This window comes from Oryzias latipes, chromosome 2 (assembly GCF_002234675.1).
Source record: "Oryzias latipes chromosome 2, ASM223467v1".
NCBI lineage: Eukaryota > Metazoa > Chordata > Actinopteri > Beloniformes > Adrianichthyidae > Oryzias > Oryzias latipes.
Window position 1 is genome coordinate 20361319 of NC_019860.2, and position 13982 is coordinate 20375300.

The window sequence follows — 13982 nt, forward strand, 5'->3', positions numbered from 1 at the left end:
CTTTAGCTCCGCCTTCAATACCGTCCTCCCCCAGCAGCTCATCCACAAGCTGGACCAACTTGGGCTCAACACCTCCCTGTTTAACTGGCTGCTGGACTTGTCAGCAACAACACCTCCAGCACCATCACAATGAACACAGGGGTCCCCCAAGGATGTGTGCTGAGCCCCCTTCTCTTCACTCTGCTGACTCACGACTGCACCCCAACATCAAGCTCCAACCTCTTCATCAAGTTTGCGGATGACACAACAGTGGTGGGTCTCATCAACAACAACGACGAGACCACTTAGAAGTGAGATGAGCAGGCTGGCTCTGTGGTGCAAAGACAACAATCTCTACCTGAATGTGGAGAAGACAAAGGAGATGGTTGTGGACTTCAGGAGAACTCCCACCCAGCATGCTCCACTGATCATCAATGGTGCTGCCGTGGAAAAGATGAGTTGCACCAAATTCCTGGGGATGCACATTTCCTACCACCTGTCTTGGAGCCACAACACTACATCACTGGCCAAGAATGTCATGACCGGATCACGTGACAAACCCAGATGCTGTAACCCGGAAGGAGGAGGCAAGTAAGTGAAAGGGAAAGTAACTGGTTTTATTTTGTAGGAGCCAGCGGATCTTGAGGCGTGGAGCGTCGTGGGACTAGATGGAGCAGATCGTCAGCAGGATGGAGGATATGTAAGAAGAAGGCAGCTCTGGATCTTAGCTTTGACGTGGCAGGAGTTCTTTGGGGGTGGCGTGGCTGGATTTCTTGGGAGGCGTAGAGGAGTTCAGCTTCAGCTCGGGTGGTAGAAAGACTCGGGTGTCACTCGTGGAAGGCAAGACCTGAAGCACAGCAAAACAAGATGAGCGAGGAACAAGGCAAGGGGGCCAGACGTAGCTCAAAGCGGAGTTAAGCACCATCAGTGTTAACGAACTGGCGAAGAATGCTTGAGGTGAGTCTCCTTATGAAGCAGGCGAGGGGATGAGATGAGTGGACACAGCTGTGAGTCTGGAGCAGAGCTGGGAGGGGGAGGAGTCTGCCAGGCCACCATGACAAAGAAAGCCCAAAGACGCCTGTACTTCCTCCGCAAACTGAAGATGGCTAAAGCTCCTCCCCCCATCATGCAGACCTTCTACAGGGGCGCCACCGAGAGCTTCTTGACCAGCTGCATCACTGTGTGGTATGGAGCCTGCACCGTGTCCTGCCGGAAGACTCTGCAGCACATTGTGAAAACAGCTGAGAAGATCATCGGTGTCCCTCTCACTGGCCTCTCGGACATTTATTTATTCTAACCTCACCCGCACAGCCATCAGGATTGCAGGGGACCCTTCACATCCAGAGACACTTCCTCCTGCTGCCATCAGGGAGGAGACTGCAAAGTCTCCAGGCCAGAACCAGCTGCTTGAGAGAAGTTGCCTCCATCAGGTGATAAGGAAACTCAACTCCCTCCCTGCCCTCCCCCATCTGCCCCCTCCACTCCCTGATACAAACCTATACTGAAAAACGTTCCCACCTGCATCAGAACATCATCTTCACCAAAGACTGCCATCATCGAATCATCTTATTGTTCTTAGCACTGTTGTCACTTTAACCATCTCATTTCTCCTTTGCACTATTTAGTTTGCTGTTATTCTTTTTATCATAACTGTTATTTTATAAGCAGCTAGCACTGTGGGGCAAGAGGAAAGTAATTTCATCTGTGCTGTATGTCATGTGTATGCAGCATATTTGACAATACAGCTGACTTTGACTTTGATACTGGCGCATGTCCACCACCCACAGTTGGAAGGGGCTTGGTACAAACTGTTGCAGTGGAGCAAAGCCAGTAACGCACATATACGCGCTTTTACACAGACTTTTCACAACGGCCTCAGACGTTCACAACGAGCATGCCTTGTTAGTAACATGTGAAAAAAACGTCTGACACTGCTACATGCTAGCCATGTTGGTGTACTCAAAATGACCCCCACCCAGCCAAAAGTTTAGACAGAGCACTGTGTACCTCTCAAAATCACATTGACACAACCATATTTTATAACTCTGGATTAGAAAGCGTATAGTTGTTTTAGGAAAGTGTGCCTTATAGGATTTAACATACTATAAGTTAGTATAAAAGCACATACATAACTTGGGACTCAGTTTAATTAACACAACAAAAAAACCGATTGGAACTTGCGAGTTAATTTTAGTAAACTTCACAAACCTCAATGAACAGATGTCGTTAGAATCCACTGTCTGGCTGTACCTACAGACTGAACAAACCACTCTGGTTATGGTATGCACTGTGACCATACGCAGGGTGTCTGGACTTAAGGATGCCACCGAGCATCAGAGAGCCACTGATGTTAGGTCATAATTGCCTGGTTTGAAGTTAATGTTCCGTCACATCTCCGTGGCTGGGTCAAATTCTTATAACTGACAGCATATGCAACCATCCCTACGACTCCCACAAAGTTTCAAGGCATTACTCCCAACTGAGATAAATCCACTCATCTGGACTTAGCTGAAATTCACTGTTTTCTATAACTTCACTCATGTATGAACACTTTTATTTCTTTTTTTATATAGCACCTAATTCTTCAGTCCATGCACGCGCTCACCACCATTCATGGAGGATCCAGTCATATATCAGAGGGCGACAAGGGCAGAAGAACCTTTTTCCAGCTCCGGGAATTTCTGTGGAATCATTATTTAACCTAATTGCATTGAAGAAGTGGAGGGCTGCATCCTTTCTCAGAGTAGTGACAAGCAGCCAAGCATCCATCACGCATTTGTACTCATGCCACACACACAAACACACTCTGCATGTACATTATGCAGTGTGGTCACAGCCAGATAGCAATAATAAAAAAAGTATTTGATATGTTAACTGGATGAGAGGCCAAAAGATAGGACAAATGATGGCCTTTCAAGTCTAGATGTGGTGTCAATATTCTCTGTCTTGTTTGAGTCTTTTTTTCTCTTATTCACTCCTACATACCTGCACATCCACACACTCCTTACCATGCAGACCGACAAGACAGTTGTCCTCCATCTGTCAATGTTATTCATGGGGAAATGGAGATGTGGTCTTTGAGTGATGAGTTCCCCTCTGGAAATGGCCCGGTTAAGACCTCGAGAAAAATCCTCCAAACCTTTTATGGAATGTTTTGAATAAATATACAAATAAGGACTCAGATATGAAGGGACAAAATTGATGAATAATTATTGCATGGAGATGGAATGAAATGGTGTCTTTCAAATATTTTAGGCTTACACTTTTTATTGGAAGCAAAACAAAAAACTTGCAGCAAAGACGAAAAGTCTCAAAAACTGTAAATTTGCTTATTTTGCTACAACAATTAGCATTTTTAGGGTAGAATTGATTTCTATGGGAAGAAGTTATGTTCAAAGAGGGCATAATCTTGCTCCAGGCTTTTCCTTTCACAGCTCCGTTTCGATATATGAAAGACTTGGTGTCATGTATTTCCAGCCAGGTACAAACCGCAATTATTCATTTCTCCTTCATGATCAATTTTCAAACAGTTGGCGCTTCAGTGACCAGATTGTTCAAAGTTCACCTTGGTTTATTTTTAACACACCTGAAAATTGTGAAAGCAAGGGTTGTAAGTGCAAAAGCTCATTTACATAGACTTTTCTACTGAGGAAGCTGCTTGAACGCTCGTTTTGAACGTAGCTTAAGAGGCATGGTAGAAAAGGGGAATGCTGCAAGACTGTGCTCTGTGTTTCCAGTGAGTTACACTAACTTTGTTTACACTATAAACAATACTGACCATGAGGGAAAACATTAGGAATTGTTTATTGATGTAAAAGTAAGTAAAGTAAAGTTTTACGAATCTAAAAACATAAAGTCATGTTCGATTCTGAATGAAGTCAAGTTTGTCAGACTTAAAGAAGACTAAAATGTAAGTCACAAAACCAAAACCAGATTTTTAACTTTTTTGGAATATGATTTTCAAATGGGTAAAAGCAGAGGCTGTACTGGGCTGTATGAAAATGAGGAACACAGTTTTGCTATATTTGGGATGATGGCTCAAATAATTGTTAACACTAAGTGAAGATCTTTACAACATTGCAATTAACAATGTGTTTTGGGCACAATGTGTTTTCTCTTGGCTTTTATTTATGTGTTAATATTCATGTATAAATGGTCTTTGCAAACAATCAAAATGAGTGGTTGTGGTCAATTTGTTTTTGGCGTTATTATTATAAGAATATCTGTCTGGTCTGGTCTGGTCTGGTCTGGTCTGGTCTGGTCTGGTCTGGTCTGGTCCGGTCCGGTCCGGTCCGCTGTGCTGTGCTGTGCTGTGGTCTGGTCTGGTCTGGTCTGGTCTGGTCTGGTCTGGTCTGCTGTGCTGTGCTGTGGTCTGGTCTGGTCTGGTCTGGTCTGGTCTGGTCTGGTCTCTCTAGTACAGGTCGGACAGTTTAAGTTTTTTCACACTTTTTGGGTATGCGTGTGTGTGTGTGTAAATATATTTATTGTATTTGAGGTCCATTACTACTTTTAGCCACTCATTGGCTGCTAAGGTTACAAACCTGATTCCAGCAAACAGTACTACACCACCCAACTTATATGGATTTCTATAAATCAATGCACTTCTCCACAGAACACAGAGACAACACTTTAATTCCTCTGTTAGTCTTGCTTTGTAAAATCATCCCTCTCTGGAGAAATAAAAGATAGAAAAAGCTCAATCGACTCTGTCACACCTATCTGCAGATTTTTTTTTATAGAGTTGAAATAAATTAAATAAGTGAGTTTAAAGGAGTGTCTTGATGAAAATACCATCACTTTGTGACATTTTTCTGTTTGAGTCTGTATTCAGGCTCAGATGCTGGCCTGCTGTTGAAACTTCTGTCCACTTGTTAAAAAGTGTAATGGCCCTGCAATGAATTTATGATCGGTTGAGGGTGTGTCCTACCTTTGCCTAACAGTTGCTGGGATAGGCTCCAGCAATCTACGTCCCCGAAAGGGATTAAGCAGGTATAGATGGATGGATGGATGGATGGTAACAATAGTGACAAAAAACACATTTTTTGCCGTTTAACCAGGAAATTGATAAAATAAAGTTTGCATCTGACCTGAAATGGTACATAACGCGTGTTGGTTTAACCCTTGTACTATCTACCTCACCCTTACATTGATTCTACCAAAGGTGGACACTCTTTCCCCCTTTATCCACAAAGGTGGATAAAGGTGGAAAGATTTCATGTAATCCATGGACACCAGTAAAAATCACAAATCATTTAAGAAAAAAGGTTCAGCGCACTGTTTAGTGGGTCTACATGACCCAACTCCCAACGTTAAAGTGCCTAGAATAGCACAAGGGTTACAAGCCATCTCATGGCCTACACCAATGCACAATACATGCAGATTAAAAAATATTTATTTTTCCATTTATTTGGTGGACTTCATGTTTGTAGTGTTGAATTTTTTAAGTTTAAAGTCTCACTCTGACCATTTTTTCCTATATTTTCAAAGCGTTCCCAGCGGTCTTTTAATCATTATTATGTTTTTAGCCAAAAATAAAAAAAACAGCGTCCTTTTCTAGGACATGCTTTTCTGCAAACTGGCAGTAGTTCCTTAAGGTCGTCTCACAAAACCACTGCATATATTTTGCGCATAATGTAGGCATCAATTTTTAAATTTGAACCTTATATGTAAAAAGGTTATACAGGGGTGGTACATTCATGAAGTCCAAAATTATTACGCAAATTTTATGCAATTGTGTGATTTTCGCGAATAAACCTTTTAAAATAAATTGCGTAATTCTCAACCGACTTAAAATTTCGTACAGCTTAAATCTGAATTCACATAAAAACCCATCTGCCAAAACCCTCGCCCCACACCTGAGTACACAAACAAATGCAAGAAAAGATGTACATTTCATGCATGTATCATCAAAGACCAAAATTTAATACTTGGACTATGTGCAAAATGAATGTAGCGGCTGTGTGACATGGCTTTTAGAAATCCACCTCTGAATTGTTGGCGCAAAGCAATTCTGCTCCCATTTCACATCGTCCACCTGGTTTCGTGCCTCCCACTAGCTTACAGCCCATCACACCCTCAATCTAACATTACCTGTACCAAAGAAATGGTGAAGAGTATTGAAGCTATCCAACCGTACTGTTTTGATCCAGATACCAGCTCAGACAAGGAAAACATAGACGTACACACATCTGTTCGTCTCCAAGTGAATGTATCAGAATGGAGCGGAGCAGGGGGCTTGTGGCCCACCCAGTGTATTTTTAACAAAACAAATTTGCTGTTTTCCAAACTGTATTTTTTTCTACTCCTGATTCCCAACAATTTGAATAAAAGAATACACAAAAATGCAATTGTAAGGTCAATTTTCTTTATACATGTCCTCCATCATCAGAAAAATCCCAGAATAATAGAGTAAAAACTCTAAAAACAAAATTTTCTTCAGAGTGGGTCTTTAAAGACGTAACCCGGCCCCCAAAATGTCTAGATTTTCTAAAGTGAGGAAGTTAAACAAATTTGAGTAGTATTTACATAAAATTCTGCAGGTCACCTTAATACCATTTTGGACTTTTAAACCAGCCCTCCTCCACAGAATTCTCGATGGTTAAAATGAATGGCAGCTTTTTCTTCCATCATCCCCACTGTCCCCCTGCGACTCCATACGATAGCGAGAGCGGAACGCTTGAGTGAAACGGCAGGTAAAAAAGCTGTCATGTATCTGCCAATCACTCCATAAAGTGGGAGGATTCAGTGACTCTCTCCTTCGCTGACTCTCCCTCTGACACCAGCTCACCCCTCCTCCCGTTATCTGTCTTTTGTTTGCAGGGATCTCACCGTAAACGATGTGACGCCGTGTCACCCTGAAATTCACTCACTTCCCACAGACTGGAAACTGCCATTACACACACGTCAGGCACAGTTGTGATATCATCATAAATGCTTTTTGTTTTTTTGTCTTTTATCCTCTACACCTCCCGTTGCGACACCTCCCTGCCTGTGAGAGCAACAGGGGAGTCAGATAGAAGTGCAATTACTCTCACTGATGTGCTTTGGCCCATATTATGATGCTGGGAGTTGATAAGGTAGCGATTGCGCATGCACACCCGCACAGGCAGGCAGCGGCGATGATGGATGTCCAGATGCAGACGTCCTGCAAGCACAAAACAGATGAGTTTGTTTCCTCTCAATCCAATAGCTTATACATGTTAGATGTTTTCAGGACATGTTTCAGGAGAGGGCTGGGACTAAAATTACAAATGATTCAGCTCCTGCAGAGCACAGACCATGAAGTCTGATCGAAACGCATTCTAATGCATCACAGTTGGAAAAGATAATGTCGTTTAACATCATTCTGTTGGGCAACAGGTCTCCCTTATGGCCAAAAACATATACCGCAAATGGTTTCCTGTTTGCTGTGTCGGGGTCAAATCAACTGAAGGACATTTCAAGTCATTTAAATCACATTTGTTTGCACATTTTGCTGCTCGGTTTGAACCTCAGCACTGAACCATGTCTATGAACTGAGATGATGTGAACTACTGCCTTGTGACTGTGTGCATTATGCATAGTTTCAAGAAAGACAATTGTGTATCCTATTGAAGTTTGTTTCTATTCTAACATAACAATTAGGAACTCAAAATCCATTTTCTAAGGTTTAGTTAACACAAAAAATTTAAATGTAGATTCTAAAAAAAGACCGATCTAAGCTTAATCTAAAAAAAAACTTACATGGGGTTTGGGGGGGGCTTGTTGGCCATGTCCTGTGGGGGGAACTTCGGGGGGGGGCACTATCGGTACAGGACTTTGTGGGTTTGACGGGTCGGGGTCTCCACTGAGGCAATCGGCGGTTGCCCCGGCTGGTTGGCTGCCTCTGTCCCATTGGGGCCTGATCAGAGCTCTCCCAGGGGCGGCGCCTGGGGGCGGGGGACTTGACTTGCTCCAGGGGTGGCGGCGCTTTATGGCTCCTCTCTCTCTGTGTGGGATGGGTGGTGCTGGGCCTGGGGTGTCGGCGCCTCAGGGGATGGGACCCCTGGGCTGAGGGGACCTGGGCCGTATGCTGGGGGGGGGGGGGCACTGGGGGGGGGGGGGGGGGGCTAGTTGACCACCGGGGCACAGTCTACCAGCTGTGAGAAATCAGGAGATGTCCCCTCAGTTCCCTACCAGCCAATTTTCACTGCACCCCCTCAGTACACACACCCTTCACTCCTCAAAATATACATTCCAACATAAACACACACACATGCACACCCACACCCTCACAAACACACACACACACATGCATTTCGCAAGGAAGGTGGGACCTTGGACCATCTGTCCCCTACCCCATCCCTGGTAGGGGGTGCTGGGCCCTTGGCAACGGCGGCCGTGTCCTCTGGGTGCTGGTTTCCTGGGCCCGGCGCTCCTCTCTCCACACGGGGAGAGGGATCCCTGAGCTTTCTGGCAAGGCCAGAGTCCGGGGATCGCAACACCTGAGCCGGGGGTGTCTGTGTCCCTGTGGTGTGGGTTCTGGTCCTTGCCCCTGGGTGCTGGGCCTCGCCAAATTTCCAACTGTAGCCGAGCCTGGTCAGGCCATGTTTACAACATTGCCCCCCTCCTGGGCGGGGACGGCTGGCCCGTGCTTTGCTCCTTCCTGGACCAACCATGGGCCGGGTGGGTGGCTGCCTGGAGCGCGTCTCCCTTGGGGGGTCCTGGCTCGTACCTGGGGTTGGGGCAGGGGGATGCCCAGAACTCCTGGGTGGTGATGAGGTGCTCGTCTGGGGCTGTGGGCACCCTTCTCGGGTGGAGCCCGGCGTTGGGCCCTTCCGGCGCGGCGGGGGCCAGCTCTCCTAGTTGGGCCGGGGCTGCGCTCTCTGTCCCTCCATGCCTCCCTGCACTCTGGATGGTGGCACTGCGTGATTGAATGAAATATTTCACACTAGTTGGTTTGAATGCATAAGTATGCGTGTGTGAACAAAATACAAAACATTGTGTACATGTTGACGTGGACATTTTTGAACCTTACCGTAATGATAAACATCCAGAAACTTGTTGCTTTATGCTGCTTCATGGTTTAACACCCCCCCCCCCCCCCCCTGTGATCACGTTCCAACCCCCCCCCCCCCTCTCTAACATCCCTCTCTCTTCTTTCCTCCTTTCCTTTTCCGTCCGGTCCAACACAAAAGATTTTCAAATATGATTAAAATTAATAAAGTTTGGCCTTGATTACAAAAGGGGTTTATTCAGACATACATTTGGTTTTTCAGAAGATTTATAACCCCTGTTGTTAAAGTAAAATATGTCCAACACAAGAGGCCTTTAGCTGTCATCTGTCTGCCCAGCTGTTGGACAGGAAAAGTAAAAAAATAAATAAATAAATAAAAAATAAAAATAACATACACATCAATGAAAAAAGATGCAAATTGGTTAGAGAATATTAGTATGTGACAGTAGTTTTTGATATATATATTTTAAAAATCAGTGTTACACAAATAGAGGAACAACTGCTGTGTTAAGCTGTGTTTACATCAAACGTAAATCGTATGCCAGGTGTTGTTAATCCTTGTGTTTTAAAGTTAAGTCATTGGTACAGGCATGATCTCAGGTCCTATGGAGCGATTAGAGCGTCGGGTGGGATTTGGGTGGCGCCATTTGGGTGGCACGGCCAGATTTCAAATACCTGTGAATTGCGTTTGTTGTGAATGTAGCTTTAGGTTCTATGAAGTTATGTTCCCCCCGTACTCTGCGACATGCATTCAGTGTATCACTTCCAATAAAAATCTATATGAAAGTGTTTCAAAACTATGAGGGGCCGCCTGAGAGATAATTCAAACTTCATACTCACAGATACCATCATACTTTCACACACATACCACTACAGTCTTACTCACACAACAGAAAACTCTCTCTCATATACTTCCATACTCTCTTGCTCGCCAAATCATACTCTTATATAAATATTGGTGTACTCTCTCATAAGTATTTATATACTGTTTTATGAGCACAGTTATATCTTCTTGTATTTACATTCATACATGCTCACAGAGACTTCAATACTTTGACATGTTCCACAGTATCATTTTGCACATACAAACATACTTATGTAATGTGGAAGTGACAAAATAAATGTGAATGCAAAACAACATGATATGGTATGAGAAGAAGAATTGCACATGTAAGAGAGTTTGATTGAAACGGAAGTTATTTTGATGAAAACGGACATAGAACTAAATTCTCATCTTGCTATTGGTTATTTTTCAAGCGGCGCGAAATGGTGGACCTGACACGCCCTTCTTTAGTGCATGAGTAAAAAATATATAGTAATGTCAGCTTCATTACCATTTACTTGCCCCCAAAAAACCTGCCCGTGAAGAAGAAGAAAAAGAAGTAAGTATGCCATAGTTGTTTATCACTGGTCAGATAAAGCTGTAAAGTTAGCTAGTGCTTGCTAAATTTGGAGAATTTGTTTTTAAACATATTAACCAATAAGGTAATGAGAATTTAAGATTCCTTCCTGTTTGATCAAAGCAACTTCCTTTTCAGTCATGCTCTCCCACATATAGTACTATTCCCTCACATATATACCATCAAACTTTTGTAAATACACAATCATTGTATTTTATTGAGACAATTATAGTCTTTTAAACACCTTCCTGGCACTATTTAGAAAACTATGGAACATGCATAAGAGTATAATATAATTTGTAAATAAAAAATGAATTGTATTTGTAACAAAGAATAGTTGAGCGTATGCATGAATTTGATTTGCAGCTCAACTACCCTCTGTATGAGAGTATAGTAGTGTTTGTATGATTGTGCATATGAGAGTATACTGTTGTGTGAGTAAGACTATAGTGGTGTGTGTGTGTGAGAGTATGATGGTATCTGTGAGTATGAAGTTTGAATTATCTCTTGAATTATCTCAAAGCTACCCACGTTTCTATGACAGTTTTCGGGCTCTAGGTACAAAACCTGAACGTGCATTGAAAGTTAAACCAGATCAAACTTTGACCAATCAGGGACATGGGTTTGTTGGTGTTTCATTGAAGTGCAAATTTGAATATTGATTAATGAGGGGGAAAAACGATGACAGTTTCTGCCTGTCTGGAATTCTTTGACACCAAGTCTTTCATATATAAACGAAAAAGCCTGGAGTGAGATTTGTGAGATTTGCATCACTTCGAAATTTCATAACTTGCACTCTTGAATGTACGTCACATGCCTGGTGTTAGGATAGCATTAGAAAAACTGTCATTTTGTACATTTTAAAGGAATTTCTGGCGTTTGGTCTCACCAACCAGTGTTCTTGATTATTTATTTTTTATTCTTCCCCTTGGTTTCATATACAGTGGTCCCTTGTTATTTGCGGGAGTAATGTACTAAAAATAACATGCGATAGATACAATTCTTAAAGTAGTCAGCTTTTTTTTTAAATAATTTTAGATGATTGAGGCTGTGAAACTCCTCACTACAGATATTTTTGAGAGACAAGAACATTTTCGTACTTTTCTCTCTTGTTTAACTCTCAAAGTTCAAACCTTCAAATAAAAAAAAAATCATAATAAAAAAAAAAACAAGCCCAGTAATAAGGAATAAAAACAAAGATCTGCGCCCAGTCGAAGATTTAGGTACATTTGGCAAACTAAGCACATTTTCTACTAGAGATAAGACCCCTCAGCCAACCAGGACGCAGCACACAGTGGGCTGGTAAAAAAAAAAGAAGAAAAAAAAACACCTAATTGAATTTAAACACAGCCATTTACCCCTCTGTTATGCAGATGACACCCAGTTCTACAACTCCAACTGGGCTACCTTAGCCCCTCCAGCTTCCTTACATCTCACTGCCCTCCTGAAATGAAATCTTCATTCATAAACAATTTTCTCAAATTAAACGATGACAAAACAGAGATGCTGCTGGTTGACACCTGAAGGACTCCAACCAAAGTTTCCAGTTAATTAGTACATGTTTATGGTTCCTCCATCTAATGAGGCTGGGTGTCATCATGACAGCACACTTTCCTTCTATCCGCCCACTTTCACATCAGTAACATTAACCATCTGAGACCCTCCTTCACCTCAGAGTGCGCCGCCATTCTCAGCAGAACACATCAAAACAAGAACCCCGTCCACTCATCACATTACATTACATTCCTGTCCTGCAGCAACTCCACGAGCTCCCATCACAAACCACATCAGTACAAAATAAGGTTTTTTCCCCAAGGCCATTAACTACCCCTCCTACTTCAGTGAACTCCTCATCCGAGAACCGACTCAGATCCTCCTCACTGTCCAGTCTGTAAAACTCCCAATAACAGAAAGGAGAGGAGGACAATCAGCCACTCTGTCCCCTACTTTGGAATTCATTCCCCCCTGACATTTGCACCTTAGCTTTTTAAAACATATTTGATCACTTCTCTAAACAAAACTCAAACTGTCTTGCTCACTGAGTCTTACGTTCTTTTCTGTGCGCTATTTGTGTGTTTTTATCTTAGTCTGTTACCAATTTCAACTGCACAGCCACCTTTAGTGCTTGAAAGGCGCCTTACAAAAAAAATACTAAATTTACTTCAACACAGAGATTTTCTTTTAGGAAACCTGCACTTAACACTATCTTTCAGGGATGAGTCTGCAAAATATGTTTCTTGGTGACATAACTGGTTTAAACTGACAGAAAAAAACTATTACAAGTTAATAAAAACTCCCTAGATTTAAAACCAAGAATGTAATTACTTGGTACTGGTGAAAAAAAAAAGTAATGTTCTAAAAACGACTGCACACTCCAGTAAAGACTTCGACATTATCACCTCCATTCAGTTGGAGCTAAGGCCCTCGCCGCTGCAAATTGATTTATTCCGACTTTTGGGCTGAAATGTGCAGGTAATAGGGAGGCCAGTAACAGAATGAGCTTCGTTTATGGATGGCAGCTGGCAGATCTACAGCTGAACGGGTGAAAACCTGGTTCTGTCCAAAGAACCTGACACTCTTGAACAAATGGACTTCATGCAAGACGACCTTGTTAAACCTCTTTGTTTTAGTATTTAATCCAGTTAAAAGTAGAAAAAATTCAACCTGGAAGAGCATTTACTGAAACTGTGACGTGAACTTGCAGTGTTCCTTTTCTACCTCTGAGATTAGACGTCACAGACCTTTAATGCTTTAAGGGGAACTGAGAGGAAAGAGCTGCAGCACAACATCCTGATATTTCAAGGCCAGCTGATGATAGCTGCCGTGTTGTTTAGGTCAGTGTTAGATAGGTCGCCAGGCTGTTTCTACACAGCAGCAGGGGTGGTAACAATGTGCTTATCCCTGGCGGGTGAGGCTGTGTGACAGCCTGCTTCTTACAGCCTGGCAATGGCTGAGCGAAGACCTGTGGGTGTAAAAGCAATGTCCCGCCGTGTCATATCGTTGCATGTTGGATGCTGAGAAGAACCTAGTGTCAGCTTAGCCCACGCCAGTGAAGATTGAGGCTTTATCAAGTGTTCTCAGTAGGAAAGTTCTTTGTTTAAAAACAGTTTTGCCAAAAAAAAATAGCTATCTTCGGGCCACAGAAATGACAGTTTTGAAGGTTTTCATGATAGATTCCAGGGGAGAGCATGAATACATTTTGCTTGGTGAATTCATTTTTTGAGTGATGTATTCATTAAATCACTGTGATGATCATTTTTATTAAATGTGCGTATGGAGGGGTGATTGTGTCATGTTGAGGTAAAGTGCTAATATAATTAAACCCTCAACATCCAGCTGGGGGATTTCTGCCATGTCGCATAACAAACTCAAGTCCAAGTCACATGTTCCTGTACATTGGTGTCCACCCTCCCCCCCAAGTGGCCTGTCCCGGCCTCTTCCCCCTGTCACTCTTCATTCCAGACTGTACATGACGATGGTTTAGGACCACCCTTCAGACATACAGTATGTTTTCCATTTGAATAAGTCAGAATGTTGAGTATGTTCCTCCAAACCACTCAGCACTTTGGTGTGTGCCTGTCTGAGGAACCGTACAAACGTCATGCTCAGTCTACGGGTTTCAAATATTC

The 13982-nt window shown here is 42.9% G+C and overlaps 1 long non-coding RNA gene across 1 annotated transcript; it reads right to left on the reverse strand.

The window, feature by feature from the left end:
* Positions 1-575: 575 nt before the first annotated feature.
* LOC110016765 lies at positions 576-1301 on the reverse strand. The gene is made up of 2 exons (XR_002292115.2): positions 902-1301; positions 576-826 (listed from the first exon to the last, which is right to left on the reverse strand). It is a non-coding gene; the product is annotated as an uncharacterized LOC110016765 (long non-coding RNA).
* Positions 1302-13982: the final 12681 nt, after the last annotated feature.